The 16990-nt window shown below is 42.0% G+C and overlaps 1 long non-coding RNA gene across 3 annotated transcripts in view; it reads left to right on the forward strand.

Moving 5' to 3' along the window:
• The window catches only part of LOC112662194 (uncharacterized), a 51941-nt gene that overhangs the window by 5097 nt on the left and 29854 nt on the right, over nucleotides 1–16990 (forward strand). For 2 of the 3 annotated variants that reach the window (XR_003138248.3, XR_007404431.1), the window contains exons 3-4: nucleotides 5550–5603; nucleotides 9696–9832. This is a non-coding gene — a long non-coding RNA (uncharacterized LOC112662194). Of the gene's footprint in view, nucleotides 1–5549; nucleotides 5604–9695; nucleotides 9833–14453; nucleotides 14967–16990 lie in introns of those variants that run through there. The other variant, XR_003138249.3, reaches the window with a different exon arrangement.

Genomic DNA, 16990 nt, shown 5'->3' on the forward strand with positions numbered 1-16990 from the left:
TGACTAGGCACCCCAAGTAAAACTGTATTTAAAAAAAAATCAATTGAATCAAAGTGACAAAGACTTTTTGAAGGCAAATACAGAAAGTTACATAGTTGTTTAAAAATGAAACACCCTAAGTTCTTTTAATATTGAGAAGACTGGGGCAGCCCGGGTGGCTCAGCAGTCCAGGGGGTGATCCTGGAGACCAGGGATCAAGTCCCACGTCAGGCTCCTTGCATGGAGCCTGCTTCTCCTTCTGCCTGTGTCTCTGCCTTCTCTGTGTGTGTGTCTCTCATGAATAAATAAATAAAATCTTTAAAAAATATATTGAGAAGACTGGGTTTTCTTCAGTAATCAAAGACCTGATAGAGACAACATGAAGCACAGTAAATTATTTTGGTAAGACACAAAATCTTTACTTTCCAGGTAGATTCACTTAAAAGGTAAAGAAAAATTTGTGTGTTTTTTTTTAAAGATTTTGTTTTTATTGGGACACTGGGGTGGCTCAGCGGTTGAGCATCTGCTTTTAGCTCAGGGCGTGATCCTGGGATCCAGGATCAGATCGAGTCCTCATTGGGCTCCCTGTGGGGAGCCTGCTTCTCCCTCTGCCTGTGTTTCTGCCTCTCTCTCTGTGTCTCTCATGAATAAATAAATAAATCTTTAAAAAAAAGATTTTGTTTTTATTTATTCATGAGAGACACAGAGAAAGAAGCAGAGTTCCTGCAGGGAGCCTGATGTGGCACTTAATCCCAGGACCCTGGGATCATGCCCTGAGCCAAAGGCAGACGCTCAACTGCTGAGCTACCCAGGCGTCCCTTGCATGTGATTTCTTACTAAGAGAAGACCAATAATCTAACCAAACTTTCTCCTTTTAACAGAGAGAAAACAAAATACTTATTTTGTACCAGTGTACTTTTGATATTAAAACTTATTTTTTCGGGATCCCTGGGTGGCGCAGTGGTTTGGCGCCTGCCTTTGGCCCAGGGCACGATCCTGGAGACCCGGGATCGAATCCCACGTCGGGCTCCCGGTGCATGGAGCCTGCTTCTCCCTCTGCCTATGTCTCTGCCCGCCCCCCCCCACCTCTGTGACTATCATAAAAAAAAAAAAAAAATCTAAAAAAAAAACAACTTATTTTTTCAAGTTTTTAATTTTAATTCCAGCATAGTTAATATACAGTGTGAAATTTGTGTCAAGTGTACAATATAGTGAATCAGCAATTCCATAGCTAAGGCAGACACTTAACCACTGAGCCACCCAGGTGTCCTCAACAATTCCATACATTGCTCACTGGTCATCATAAATATACCCTTAATCCCTTTGTCTATTTCACTCACCCTCCATCAACCCCACTGGTAATCATCAGTTCTCTATAGTTAAGAGTCTGTTTCTTGGTTTGCCATCCCCCTCACTTTTCAATTTCCTTTGTTTACTTTGCTTCTTAAATTCCACATGAGTGAAATCATATAGTATTTGTCTTTTTCTGACTGACATATTTTGTTTAGGATTATACTCTAGCTCCATCTATGTTGCAAATGGCAAGATTTCTTCTTTCTTTTCTTTCTTTCTTTCTTTCTTTCTTTCTTTCTTTCTTTCTTTCTTTCTATGTGTGCACGTGCGAGCAGGGGTCAGGGGGAGGGGCAGAGAGAATCTTAAATGGGGCTCGATATCACAACCCTGAGATCTCTACCTGAGTTGAAATTAAGAGTTGGGTATTTGGATCCCCGGATGGCTCAGCGGTTTAGCCCCTGCCTTTGGCCCAGGGTGTGATCCTGGAGACCCGGGATCAAGTCCCATGTCAGGCTCCCTGCATGGAGCCTGCTTGTGTCTCTGCCTCTCTCTCTGTGTCTCTCATGAATAAATAAATAATAAAATTTAAAAAAAAAGAGTTGGGTATTTAACCAGCTGTGCCACCCAGGTACCCCAGTTATCTTTCTTGCTGACAAATTCTGTAACAGAGATAATATTGATGTAGAAAGATGTTAGGGCTTGAAGCTGATGCCCAAGATAGAATTCTTGAGATATCTTGATAGAATTCTTGAGATAAAAACATGATTTTATTAAAGCACAGGGACAAGACCCATGGGGAGAAAGAACTGCACTAGGGTCATGATGAGTGGCTCATTACATACTTTAAAATTGAGGGGGTTAGGGATAGTGTAAGTCTCTAAGGAATTTTGGAAGCAAAGTTCCAGGACCTTGAGGGGGCTAGCTGGGAAAAGGTCATTTACTACTGTCTAATAAAACCTTAGTCATGAGACCCTTCAGATATACTGGAGGGCCATATGCTTGGGGGATGATTGCCAACACGTATCTTGAGTTTAGAGATAAAGGAAATTTCTAAAGGAATTTTTTATTTTTTTTAAAGGCTTTATTTACTTGAGATATCTTGTGAGACACAGAGAGGCAGAGACCTAGGCAGAGGGAGAAGCAGGCTCTCTGTGGAGAGCCCAATGTGGTACTGGATCCCAGGACCCCAGGATCACGACCTAGGTCAAAGGCGCTCAACCACTGAGCCACCCAGGTGCCCCTAAAGGAATTTTTATATGCTAAAATAGACTTAAAGGATCCTGGGGATTGGGCTAAGATTGCCTTTTGCCCTTAGCAAAGTGTTAACATTGAGGGAATTGAGTCCCTAGAGGAATGCCATTCTGAGTATTTCAAGGACTTGTCAATGGGCTGTAGGTAGTAAGGACATTTCATAATTTCTCTTCTGTCTTTGTTTCCCACATCAACATGAATTTATTTGACTTTTGGTAAGCCTGGGTAGAATAAAAATTGTATGTCAGCATTTTTTTTTTTTAACTCTAAAGGCATGCCTGTTTTAATTAAACCAACAAGGGGGCACCTGGTTGGCTTAGTTAGTTAAGTGGCCAACTTTGGGTTTCTGCTCGTCATGATCTCAGGATGGTGAGATCGAGCCCTGCGTTGGGCTCTGCACTCAGCAGGTCAGAGCCTGCTTGAGATTCTTCCTCTCTTGCCCCTCCCCCTGCTTGTGTATGCACACACACATTCTCTCTCAAATAAACAAATGTCTTTAAAAAATTAACAAAATAATTAAACCAACAAATTTAAACTAGTTTACCCCTCCCCAAAGTTATCTAGATCATACGAACTTGAAAAACATTTGGGTTAGGGGCACTTGGGTGGCTCAGTTGGTTAAGTGGTTAAGTGTCTGACTCAGGTCATGATCTAAGAGTCCAGGCTCCCTGTTCAGCGGGGTGTCTGCTTCTGCCTCTTTCTTTGCCCCCCCCCCCATTCTCTCCTTTTCTCTCTCAAATAAGTAAATAAAATCTTTAAAAAAAAAAAATTTGAGTTAGTTTTCTATATTTCCGAGAGTATACTTGATTTATATAAATATTTGATTTTCTTTAAGTCAATTAAATAGAACTGTCTACAAATAAATTTTGGCAGCACCGTCTAGAGGTAGATAAGTCACATATCTGTAACTACTTATATAGACATGCATAACCATATTTTATGCAGAGATCTCCTAGCTTTTATTTTTTAAATTTTAGCCATGAGACAGGTTTGATAATGCAAAACTCACATTATAAATAAAAGTTAGGATGCCTGTGTGGCTCAGTCGGCTAAGTGTCTGCCTTCAGCTCAGGTCATGATCTCAAGTTTCTGAAATCAAGCCCCACATTGGGCTCCCTGCTCTGTGGGGAGTCTGCTTCTCCCTTGCCCTTTGTCCCTCCCCCCGCTTATGCTTGCTCTCTCTCTCACTCTATCAAATAAATAAATAAAATCTTTAAAAAGAAAAAAAAAAGTTGAATCCAAATTGTGTTTCTGACAGATGAAATGAGTTAAGATTACCTGTTCAGATGGCTTAAACTTTCTGGTAATATTTGTGACAAAAGCTTTTAAGATTCTTTTTTTTTTTTTTTTTTTAAGATTTTATTTATGTATTCATTTATGAGAGACACAGAGAGGCAGAGACATAGGCAGAGGGAGAAGCAGGCTCCCTGTGGGAAGCCTGATGTGGGACTCTATCCCATGACCCCGGGATCACGACCTGAGGTGAAGGCAGACCTCAACCACTGAGCCACCCAGTCATCCTCCTTTTCCCTCCTTCTTGATAAGAATTACCTCCCTAAGGTTTGCATTTCAAACAGATGGTTCTCAGCTCCTAGAGAAGACCACTTAGAACATTTATATTTCAAAGACAAAGAATGCAAGTTCCTCAAAACAAGACTGTTGTTCCCTAAACCCAGAATTTTTACAGTACCTAGGAGCCTTTTGAGATAAATAGGAAAGATTTTCAAGTTGGTACAAAGAAGGGTGACAAAACATGAGAGATTCCTAACTCTAGGAACCAAACAACTGGCAGTGGAAGGGGAGGTGGGTGGGGGATGGGGTGACTGGGTGACAGGGACCGAGGGGGGCATTTGACGGGATAAGCACTGAGTATTATACTGTATGTTGGCAAATTGAACTTCAATTAAAAAAATAGAGAAAGAAAAAAGGATAGATGGGCTTTTTCTGTTCTTGCAAAAACTCAATTTGTAAGACAAGGATAGTCATTTTTTAATTTGTCAGAGAATTGGAGTTGCTTAAATCCTTTCAAACATCTTGTTAAGTTTCATCCAGGACAAAGTATTGAACAACTTTGCAAGTTGTGCAAAGTGCAAGAAGTGTCCTAGAAGAGGGTGCAATAGCTACTACCCTCCCCAGGACCAGAGTCACTCCCAAACATTGCCAAAAGAAAGGACTTAGACAATCCCCCCAAGAGCTGGCAAGAGTTGGTATGATCCTACCTGCAACCCACATTTCTGGTCTGGCCATAATTTTGGCTTCTAACCTAACTATTGAGCTGCCTGTACTTGCAAGATGTGACAACCTATGTGCCCTAAGTAGGCAGCCAAGCCAAGTTCTCAGGACAAAAACTGAGACAAACAAGAAAGAAGGCAATAGTTATCTCTGGGAAAGAAAGGATTGATAACCAATGGTTACCCCCAAACCAAGTTCCAAGTGTCTAGACTTGGAAAGGAAGGGACAGTTTCACAGTGTGAAAATTCACAATTCCTTTCAGTCAGACTCCAGAGATCCAGGAGATCGGCACCAATAAGAATTCTCATCCTTAGGCTTTTTGTCTGTTTTCCCAGGATACCATCTGAAGCCTAAAAGCAAGCGGGGTTCAAAGTGCAGAGTTGGCCCTGGTATCCACCAGATTTTGGCAAGATTTTCCATTAATTTTAATTTTAGTTTCCCCTTAGCCTTTTGAGGGAATAACAGGTATGTTTATTGGAAAATCCTTTGGAGTCCCATCAACCCTGGGAGGGGCCTATATGGGGAGAATCTTCCTTCAAAGGTAGGTATGGGGGCATTCGAGTTGGTGTGGAAGGATTAGCTCAAACCTTTAAGGGCAATCTTTTTTTCCAGTGTCCTGGCTAGTTGCAAATGAGGCAGTGAATTCTGGGCCAGAATTTTAGTGATGAACTCCCACATGTGTGCAATGGGGGAAGCCCAGATAAAATCTAACTACTGTGAGTTTGCTCCTTGGTGAGTCACAGAGAGAAACTACACCAGGTGGGTTATCACATCAAGAAAACTTTATTTTGCAGCAAATAAGGAGATCACGAGGAATAACTTCCAAAGCCGTGACTACTGGGACAAAGGTGAGTGGGTTCCTTCTATTTAGTGTTAGGATGATTATTAGGTAGGGGAGCTTTGTCATTCCTATATAGAGGTGTGCATAAGGTTGTTTATGCACCTTAAAGAAATATGTCTATATGTATATTGTATGTTATGTAAATGAGGCTTGTGCTCTTCCTGGGACAGAGATTTTAATATTATAATGAGGTAAAAAAACTGTCCACCACTCTGTGGGTCACTCCATGGTCCATCTGCACAAGTGTGAGTCAGGGGTGGGGGTGGGGGTTAAGTTCAAACTGGTTGGGGTGGTCTGGGCCACCTGGAACTCTTTGTCTGGCAGTCGATGTTGCTTGAGGGTTAGTTTTGGTTTCCACTATAGGTTGCTATGCCTCTTGGGTCTTTTGTCTGAGTTGGGAGATAAGTTGGAAAGAACAGTTTAAGGAAATATGTGGGAAAGGTCAGTGGATACAAGCAGGTGAGAGCAGTACAGGTCAGCAAGGGTTCTAGCTGGTGACAAAGGTGTTTTAAATTTCTGGCCTTGGAACTGTTGAAGCTGTAAGACCACAAACTTGGCAGGCTTTTAAGGTTTTTTAGTCTCTTCATTGTGGATAGGCAATTCAGAGAGAGGATTAAGAGACTGTGAATGCTCAGGTAAAGGATAGAGGGAGTAGGAGGAGTCAGGTCTGTCTTAGAGTCCTTTGTTTTAGGTACCTCTCGTGTCTTTAATTTTTCATTAGTCTTCCTGGAAGACCCAAAACTGTAATTAAGTAAAGACTTAGTATGGTTATGGAGGGCTTAGCATACATAACTTGATATAGAACTTGTTGTCTTATTTTTAATCATTCTAAAATAGCAATACCAAGATGATTACCAATAATGTGGTTATTGAATTCGGCTTTAGCTTGCTTTGTAGTTCTTTTTTCCTTAAGATATATCCCACTTGGGGCACCTGGGTGGCTCAGTCGGTTAAGCGTCTGCCTTCAGCTCAGGTCATGATCCCAGGGTCCTGGGACAGAATCCTGCGTCCGGCTCCCTGCTCCATGAGGAGTCTGCTTCTCCCTCTCTCTCTTGTGCTCACTCTCTCTCTCACTCTTTCAAATAAATAAATAAAATCTTTTTTTAAAAAAAGATATATCTTACTAAAGATTCCCCATTAAATCTTTGTTGCTTCTTTTTCTTTTCTTTCTTTCTTTTTTTTTCAAGTAGGCTCCACACCCAACATGGGGCCTGGAACTCACGACTCTGAGATCAAGAGGTGCATGCTCTACTGACTGAGCCTGTCAGGAGCCCCTAAATCTCTGTTTTAAAGTCATTTAAAACAACTCTTCTCTGTTCAAGTTGATGTCTGCAACTTGAAGTACAGTTAAGTTCACTTGCTTAAGTTTATTTTCTACATTTAGAGACTGAGAAGCCTGGTGAGCCTCCCAAATGTTGAGAACTGCAGATGATTTGGTTTGGTCAGATCACCCACAGTCCCCTAGCATAGGACTTCTCAGCCTTGACTTTGTAGCAGAACTCAATCAGACACTTAATAGGGCTTGTTAAAGAACACTGGGCTCGGGACACCTGGGTGGCTCAGCAGTTGGGTGCCTTTCTTTGGTCCAGGGCATGGATCCTGGAGTCCTGGAATCGAGTCCCACATTGAGCTCCCTGCATGGAGCCTGCTTCTCTTTCTGCCTGTGTCTCTGCCTCTCTGTGTCTCATGAGTAAATAAATAAAATCTTTAAAAAAAAGCCCTGGGGGGATCCCTGGGTGGCGCAGCGGTTTGGCGCCTGCCTTTGGCCCAGGGCGCGATCCTGGAGACCCGGGATCGAATCCCACATCGGGCTCCCGGTGCATGGAGCCTGCTTCTCCCTCTGCCTGTGTCTCTGCGCCTCTCTCTCTCTCTGTGACTATCATAAATAAATAAAAATTTTAAAAAAATTTAAAAAAATTTAAAAAAAAATAAAAAAAGCACTGGGCTCTACCCTTGCATTTTGTGATTCTGCTGGTTTAGGGTTGGGCCCTCAGATTTATATATCTAAATTTCTAGTGATGCTGCTGATCCAGGAACCCCACTTTGAAAACTGCTGTTATAGCATAGCCATGAGGCAGTTAACTGGCTCTCTCAATATGTGACTGTGGACAACTTATTTCCCTTGAGCCTGTTTCCTCACTGGTAAATAGGTGTAATAATCTCTGCCTCATAGGGTTAGGAGGACAATATGCGGTAATGCAGGTGAAGCATTTAGCAGGGTGCCTGAAACATAATTGGTATTCAATATGCGATGTTTACTGAAGCTACCAACAGAGGACTAATCATGATGCTAATAGTTTATACTTGTATTTGGAATGTACTTACCTACTTATCTGTCAGGTATACAATTTGTAATGTTTTCATAGGGTAACTCATTTGCTCCTCCTTAACTGACTCCATTTTGCATTCAAGGAAACCAAAGCATGGAAAGTATGAAGTAAGGGCACACAGCTAAGGTAGTGGAGCTCTGCATCCGAGTTAGGTTGGGCCTGAGCCCACACTCTTTCCCCGGACACTGTCTTGCCATGGGGCCCACTCTGTGGTGTTAGGGCTATTTGAGCAGGGACCGCAGCTCATGTATTCATCAAACATTCTCCAAGAGTCCTGTTCTGTGACAAGTCTGGTAATGAGGCTGGGATGCAGGGATCAATAAGACCTCCTTCTTCTCCATGAGATTACAACCTTGTGCCCCATAGGTTCTAACTGCATGATTGGAATGTGAAAACGTATTCTCTGAAACACGGATGCTTGTATTAGATTGATTGGAAAGTTTGTTTAAATTGAAGATTCCCAGGCACACTTGGGTGGCTCAATTGGCTAAGTGACTGAATCTTAATCTCAGCTCAGGTCTTTATCTCATGGTTGTGAGTTCAAGCTCTGCATTGGGCTCCACACTGGGCATGGAGACTACTTAAAAATTGTGGGGTTGCCTGGATGGCTCAGTTAGTTGAGCATCTGTCTTTGACTCAGGTCATGATCCCAGGGTCCTGGGATCAAGCCCTGCATCAGGCTCCCTGCTTGGTGGGCAGCCTGCTTCTCTCTCTCCTTCTGCTGCTCCCCCTAGCTTGTGCTCTCTCTCTCTCTCTTTCTCCTCTCTCTCTCTCTGTCAAATAAATAAGTAAAATCTTTTTTAAAAAATTGCAGATTTCTGAACTCCACCCCCAGGCAGCTAATCAGAGCCCTGGGGGTGGGGCCCAAGAGCCTGCACTTTACCAGGCTCTCAGGGTGCCTCTGATATACACTGACATTAACCAGAGGCCAATAACACCCCTACTGGAGGTTGCCTGTCTCATTCAGAATTTAGTGGGATGAAAATAGTACTACTGTAGTAAAAAAAAAAAAAAAAAAAAACAAGCCAGGGTATTGGGTTTTCTAGGCACAGGACTATTCCAAACATACCCAGATTCATCTGAATCTCAATTATCTTAGCTCAGATGGGGATGTGCTCTTTCCTGACAGGTGCTGGGAGTTCCATTCACTTTTTCTAGGCCAATGTCTATTTTGATTACTCTTCACTCAACTCATCCCTACAAATTCATTTTGTGTTCCTCCCTCACAACTCATCCTTCCATTATTTTTTTCATTAAAAAAAACAAAACAAAAACACAACTCAGAAAGTTGGTTAGGCCACCAGCTGCCCTGAACAGGTGGTTAGGGGAATGGTGGTCAAGTTTTATAGAGGCAGCTATTGGTGGAAAACAGAATTCATTAAAGTGATCAACAAAACAAGTGCCAAATGTATTTATAGGTCAGGCAGGGAAGTACTAACCTGTGAAGATAGTCACTCAGTGCTCCCATAAGAGGTGAACTCGGGAGGCTTATGTGCTAGAAGGGGAGGGGAGTCATCGTAGTTAGGCTCATTAACGGTTGATGGTGCTCTCTGGATCCCATGGAATGAGTGGGATGGGCTTTAGGATGTTGAATCCTGAGTCATGGGAGAGTGCCCTCCTACCTATAATCTCTTTCCTATATTAATAGTCATCTTTTCCTGGTTTAGAAACCTCAAGATCCATTCTCAGACATGTTTTCCCAGTTGCTGCTGGTATATGTTAGCCAAGACCTATAGCTCTTTTGTAAATAATCCTTTTTCCTCCCAAAGCACAGGCGACACTACCCTGCTCAGGCCATGCTGAGACTAGACCCCTACAGTTACTGGTTGAGAAGCAGTGATGAGAGAAGCAATGAGGGGACAGAGTGGGAGGAGGACAAGGATCATTTTATGGGAGTCTACCTCAGGTGAGTCCTTTTTACAGTCTCCAGGCAGTGGAAGCTTCTCTCTAGGATAAACAGGGGTTTGTGGAGAGCACTGCTGACTTAGAAGTTTCCAGAGAGTTTGAAACTTAAGATTCTCTAGCGCACTTAGTCTCTTTGGGCTGCTATAGCAAAACTACCATAGATTGCGTAGTTTATAAACAAAAGAAATTTATTTCACACATTTCTGGAGGCTGGGAAGCCCAAGATCAAGGTGCTAGAATATTCAATTTCTGGTGAGAACCTGCTCCCTGGTTAACAGATGGCTGTCTTTTCTCTGTGTCCTCACATGGCAAAAGGGGCAAAGGAGCTCTCTAGATATAAGGGCACTAATCCCATTTATAAGGGTTCTGCTCTCATGATCTAATTACCTCCCAAAGGCCGAACTCCTAATACGAGCATATGGTGGGTTAGGATTTCAAGATGTAAATTTTGGAGGGACACAGATGGACCATAGTGTGAATCTACCTAAATGTCTACATCTCAACATGAAGAGATAAGAATTTAACTTCTTTTTAACTGTAACCCTAACCAAATTGTGGGCCTGTTTTTTGTTTTTTTTTTTTTTTTAAGATTTTATTTATTTATTCATGAGAGATACACAGAGAGAGGCAGAGACACAGGCAGAGGGAGAAGCAGGCTCCATGTAGGGATACTGACATGGGACTCAATCCCGGGTCTCCAGGATTAGGCCCTGGGCTGAAGGTGGTGCTAAACCGCTGAGCCACCCGGGCTGCCCAGTGGGTCTGGTTTTGAGCAGAGTCTGGCCTCTCACTATAGAAAATATGGGTCTTGGGGCACCTGGGTGGCTCAGTCAGTTAAGCATCTGCCTTCACCTCAGGTCATGGTCCCAGAGTCCTAGGACTGAGCCCTGCTTCGGGCTCCCTGTTCAACAGGGAGTCTGTTTTTCTTCCTCTTTCTCTGCTCCTCCCCCCACTCAGGCTCTCTCTTTCTCTCTCGTTTACTCTCTCTCTCAAATAAATAAAATCTTTAAAGAAAAAAAGAAAATAGGGGCCTTTTTAGGTACTGCCAGGAAGGCCCTCTGGCTTTTTATATATATCAAAACTTATATGGCTTGAGCTTATTTTCTTTCTTCAGAGCTTCTTTAGAAATGAATAACGGCCAAATGATAGCTCAGTCCTTATTATTACAACTGCCTTTGTATCTTTCAAGTACCAGAGGTATTGTCTAGGCTAGTGCACTACCTTCCACTAGCATTCCATCTCAATTCATAATAGACAAGTATAATTGTGGTGCTACAGCATGACAAAGCATCCTGTCACATCAACAATGGGGTATTCGTTGTCATACAATTTGCTAACACTATCCTGAAGATCTGTTTCCCAGGGCCTATTTCTGGGACCAACTACAGTAGTTTTGGTTTTCTCAGAAGTAGTCCATGAGACACGGGTTTGAGTGCAAGTAGTTGAATGAGGAAGTGATCCCTAAAAGAACCTATAGAGGAGTGAAGAAATGAAATAAAAGAGTGCCATTTCAGGATGCATTAATGAGCAAATGGTTGCTGTGGGAAACAGGCTCGATTCTTCTGGGGACCTCTGGAAGACCATGACAGGATTGGATGATAGATGCTTCCAGGGGCTCTAACTCCCTGGCACATCAGCCTTCTGATCAGACACTGGCATGTTTCTGTATCCAGAGGAAGCCCCTGAGCTTTCAGAAGGAAGCTGTTGGCATGAATAGGAATGAGTGCATATGGGATATGGGCGGTGCGCTGACCGTTGCTGCTACACCAACATTTCAAAACCCTTATTTTGAAGTTCTGGTTCATCTGTGATGGAGTAGCTGGTGTCAGTCTTAGCTTCTCACCATTCCTAACTGTACAAACTAGGCGACGTATAAACTGCAGCAGTGAACAGTGGCTAATGTAGGCAGTGATTCTTGAGGAGAGAAGCTGACAAGGTGAGCCCCACATTCCCAGTGATTCTCTCCCTGAGGACACTTTTCAAACTGCAAGGCATGGGATAGAACCCAAGCATAGAATAGGTAGAGAAAACAAAGGTTGGGGCTTGAGGCTATCAAGTGGCTAGGATTTAGGGTGGCTGAGTACCAGGGAGAAGAAAGCCTTGGAGAAAGAGCCCCAAGAAAATCTGCCAACATTAGAAACAACAAATATCTTGCTGAGAAAATTAAGGAAGTCTCAAATTAAAGGAGAGAGATTTTATGTTTATGGATGAAAAGGTGTTTATATTCCCACCAACAGTGCATGAGGGTTCTCTTTCCTCCACATCTTTGCCAACACTTGTTATTTCCTTTTTTTGAAACTAGCTGTTCTGACTGGTGTGAGGTGATATCTCTTTGTAATTTTGATTTGCATTTCCCTGGTGATTAGTGATGTTGAACACCTTTCATGGACCAGTTGGCCATTTGTATGTCTTCTTTTTTTTCTAAGATTTTATTTATTTATTCATGAGAGACAGAGAGAGAGAGGCAGAGACATAGGCAGAGGGAGAAGCAGGCTCCCTGCATTTGTATGTCTTCTTTGAAAAAAGAAGTCTATTCAGATTTTCTGCCCATTTTTTAATTGGTTTGCTTGGTTATTTGCTATCAAGTTGTGTGAATGCTTTACATATTTTATTTTTTAAAAGATTTTTGGAAGATTTTTTTAAAAGATTTGCTTTATATATTTTATATATTAATCAGATATATGATTTGCAAATATTTTATCCCATTCCATAGGTTGCCGTTTCACTTTGTTGATGGTTTCTTTGCTGTGCAGAAGCTTTTTAGTTTGATACAGTCCTACTTGTTTACTTTTGCTTTTGTTGCCACATCCAACAAAATCCTTGCCAAGACAGATGTTGAGGAGCTTACTGCCTATATTTTCTTTTAGGAGTTTCATGTTTCAGTGATCTCATGATTTTAACTTGATTACTTCTGTAACAACCTTATTTCTAAATAAAGTCACCTTCTGAGGTGCTGGGGGTTAGGACTCCAACATATTTTTGGGGGGCACAGTTTCAACACTTTATAGGATGTTGAGACAGAAAAATTCTTCCTCACTATACTCTAAACTGCACCAACTCCCTGCTTCTTCCCTTTGAAGTGGCTGCTTTCTCTTATATCCCAACATGAGTGACATCCAGTTAGCACTTTCCTTTCTCCTTTGGGGCAAGCTTCCTCTATCCTCTAACAGAAACATTATTAAGAAGCAATCAAACGAAAATTTTAGTGATATAGAGGAACAGGTAAATACTGAAGGGTATTTCATGCTTTTGTTTCTATTCCTTGTGGAGAGTTAGAGAAACTACTTTGTGGGAAGAGAATGCTGCAGCCAGCCAGTAGTACTGTGTCCTTTGGGTGACAGCTTGTCTGGTCTGTCTGCTGCGTGATGAAGGAAGCAAATGACTAAGAAGTCCCCTCACCTTCTCTACAGATTGTCCAAGAGATTCTTGAAAGCATGGTCTTTTGTCACTTTTGTATCCCAACAGAAAGTGGATAGAACTTCAAATTTGGGTAAATTTATGATAAAAGTCTAGTAAAAGGATTAGTTACAAAGATGTGGGAATGGTGTGAGGAAAATATGAGGGACTAAGTAGTGCCTGAGACTAGTGACAGGAAACTATTATCATTCCCTAGCCAAGAGGTTGAGTAAAATAATTACTTAGAAAGGCCTTGACAGGACCTCTTGAAAGTTTTAATTTTAGTCCAGTTAAAATACAGCGTAATATTAGCTTCAGGTGTACGGTATAGTGATTCAACACTGCCATACAATACCTGGTGCTCATCGCGATAAGTGCACCCCTTAGTCCCCATCATCTGTTTAACCCATCCCCCCCCACCTCACTCCTGGCAACCATCAGTTTGTTCCCTATAATGATGAGTCTATTTCTTGATTTGTCTTTCTCTCAATTTTTCCCTTCCCTTGTTTTATTTCTTAAATTCCACATATGAGTGAAATCATATGATATTTGTCTTTCTCTGATTTATTTCACTTAGCATTATACTCTCTAGCTCCATCCACGTCATTGCAAATGGCAAGACTTCATTCTTTTTTATGGATGAGTAATATTCCATTATATACACACACACACACACACACACACACATACCATATCTTCTGTATCCATTCATCAATTGGTGGACACTTGGACTGCTTCCATATCTTGGCTATTGTAGATAATAAAATCAATTCCTATTTTAAAACTTACTGGAGGGGCACCTGGGTGCTCAATTGGTTAAGAATCTGCCTTTAGCTCATGTCATGATTCTGAGGTCTTGGGATCAAGTCCCATGTTTGGCTCCCTGCTCAGTGGGGAGTCTGCTTCTCCCTCTCCCTCTGCCCTTCACTGCCCCCCGCCCCCAGCTCGTGCTTGCTCTCTTGTCTTCTCTCTCTCTCTCTCTCTGCACAGTGTCTTTCTCAAATAAATAAATAAAATCTTAAAAAAATAAAAATGTAATCGTTCCCCACTGTTTTTAGATAAAGACATGACTTCTTTGCCTGCCATCAAGCCTCTTCCCAATGTAGCCCCTGCCTTTTGACAAGCTGTGTGCTATAAGGGAGGCAGTGTCTATGTCCAGCACCAAAGCTGGATTAAGATCATTCTAAGCTAGTCATGATGGCCCTGTTCTCTCACTTATGATTCAGATTTGGGCAGGTGACACATTCCTGGAGAATGGAAAGTTACAGGAAGTCTGCTGCGAGCTTCTATAGAAGTTTCCTTGTTGGTAGAAAGAGATGCCATTTCTTCTTCACATGCAAGTTGTCATGCCTGGAACTGCAGCAACTAGTCTATAGCCATGTGAGCAGCTGGCCTGAGGTCAATGCTGCCTCAGAGAGCAGATTAAAGACATGAAAAGAATCTGGGTCCTTGATGTTATTACACAGTCACTGACTTAAACCCGGGAACCATGGACCTCTCATCATCTTGTAATGAGATATAATAAATTTTCCCTAATATTTAACCCAGTTCAGCAGAAAGTATATTACTTTTTTTTTTTTTTTTAGCAGATTCATTTATTTGTTCTAGAGAGAGAGAGCACACGAGAGTGAGTGGGGGACGAGGCAGAGGGAGAGAACCTCCTCCAAGCAGACTTCCTGCTGAAGTTTTATTTATTTATTTATTTATTTAAAAAATTTTTTTTAATTTATTTGTTTATGAGAGAGAGAGGCAGAGACACAGGCAGAGGGAGAAGCAGGCTCCATGCGGGGAGCCTGACGTGGGACTCGATCCTGGGTCTCCAGGATCAGGCCCTGGGCTGAAGGCGGTGCTAAACTGCTGAGCCACTCGGGCTGCCCTTTATTTATTTATTTATTTATTTATTTATTTATTTATTTATTTTTTTAAATTTTTTTTTTTATATTATTTATTTATGATAGGCACACAGTGAGAGAGAGAGGCAGAGACATAGGCAGAGGGAGAAGCAGGCTCCATGCACTGGGAGCCCGATGTGGGATTTGATCCTGGGTCTCCAGGATCACGCCCTGGGCCAAAGGCAGGCGCTAAACCGCTGCGCCACCCAGGGATCCCTATTTATTTTTTTAAAGATTTATTTATTTATTCTAATGAGAGAGAGAAAGCTTGTATGCAATTCGGGGGAGGGGCAGAAGGAGAGAATCTCCAAATTGATCAAATCAATTCCTTTTTATTTTTTTAATCATTTTTAAGTTTTAATTTTAATCCAGTTAAGACATAGCATAATATTAGCTGTATTAGCTAATACAGTCTATTAGCTATTACAGTCTAAGAATGAGCTATTAGCTCAGACTCTCTGCTGAGTGGGGATCTCCATGCAGGGCTTGATCCCACCACCCATGAGATCATGCATGACCTGAGCCCAAACCAAGAATCAGAGGCTCTACCAACTGAACCACCCAGGTGCCCCTGAAAGTCTCCTACTTCAATTAATATGTTAAGCACATATTAATGTGCTTTTGGATGGACTGTGCTCTCTACTAGAATGCTTGATTGCTCGATGAACTCCTACTCATCAGTCAGAACCCCAATCCACTGTCATCTTGCCTGTAACAAACTTTCTTCTTTCTTTAAGAGTTTAGTTATTGCCTCCCTTGGAATCCCCTAACATTTGGCGTCATGACAGGAGAAACTGAGTACATCTAGTTTTTTTCCTTTTTCTTACCAGAAGACACCAACCAAGTTCTTGTGACCTGAAAGTTGGGGTTTATGTTGTCCTAAGGATAATGAACTCGCTTTTACAAAAGAGTTTTTATTAAAGAGCTTTTGAAACATATGAAAGTAGAGAGAGTAGTATCATGGTCCCAGTGGCTCTTTCACCCTGTCTCAACAATGGTCAATATTTTACCAATCTTATTTCCTCCATTACTACACTTCTGTTTTCCTGGAGCATTTTATTTTTTTTATTTTTATTTTTTAATTTTTATTTATTTATTTATGATAGTCACAGAGAGAGAGAGAGAGGCAGAGACACAGGCAGAGGGAGAAGCAGGCCCCATGCACTGGGAGCCCGATGTGGGATTCGATCCCGGGTCTCCAGGATCGCACCCTGGGCCAAAGGCAGGCGCCAAACTGCTGCCCCACCCAGGGATCCCCCTGGAGCATTTTAAAGGAAATCTTAGGCATGATATAATTTTATCCATTAAAACTTTAGCATACAATGGGGCACCTAGGTGGCTTAGTTAGTTGAGCATCAGACTCTTGGTTTCAGCTCAGGTCATGATCTCATTGGTCATGGGACTGAGCCCTGCATGGGGAATCCCCACTCAGCAGGGAATCTGCTTGGAGATTCTCTTCCTCTGCTCCTCCCCCCACTTGCACACAAGCTTTCTTTCTCTCTAGAATAAATAAATCTTTGAAAAAAATAAATAAAACTTCAGAATACATGTTGAACTAATCAAGATTTTAAAAAATGACTAGTTTTTGTTTTGTATTGTTTTTAGAAGCTACATTCAATTGTTTATTTATTTTTAAAAAAAATTTTTTAAATTTTATTTATGATAGTCACACAGAGAGAGGGAGAGGCAGAGACACAAGCAGAGGGAGAGGCAGGCCCCATGCACCGGGAGCCCGACGTGGGACTCGATCCCGGGTCTCCAGGATCGCGCCCTGGGCCAAAGGCAGGCGCCAAACCACTGCGCCACCCAGGGATCCCCATTCAATTGTTTATTAACCTATTTAATAAATATATACAAGTTATTACTGTGTG

This window comes from Canis lupus, chromosome 20 (assembly GCF_003254725.2).
Source record: "Canis lupus dingo isolate Sandy chromosome 20, ASM325472v2, whole genome shotgun sequence".
Lineage (NCBI taxonomy): Eukaryota > Metazoa > Chordata > Mammalia > Carnivora > Canidae > Canis > Canis lupus.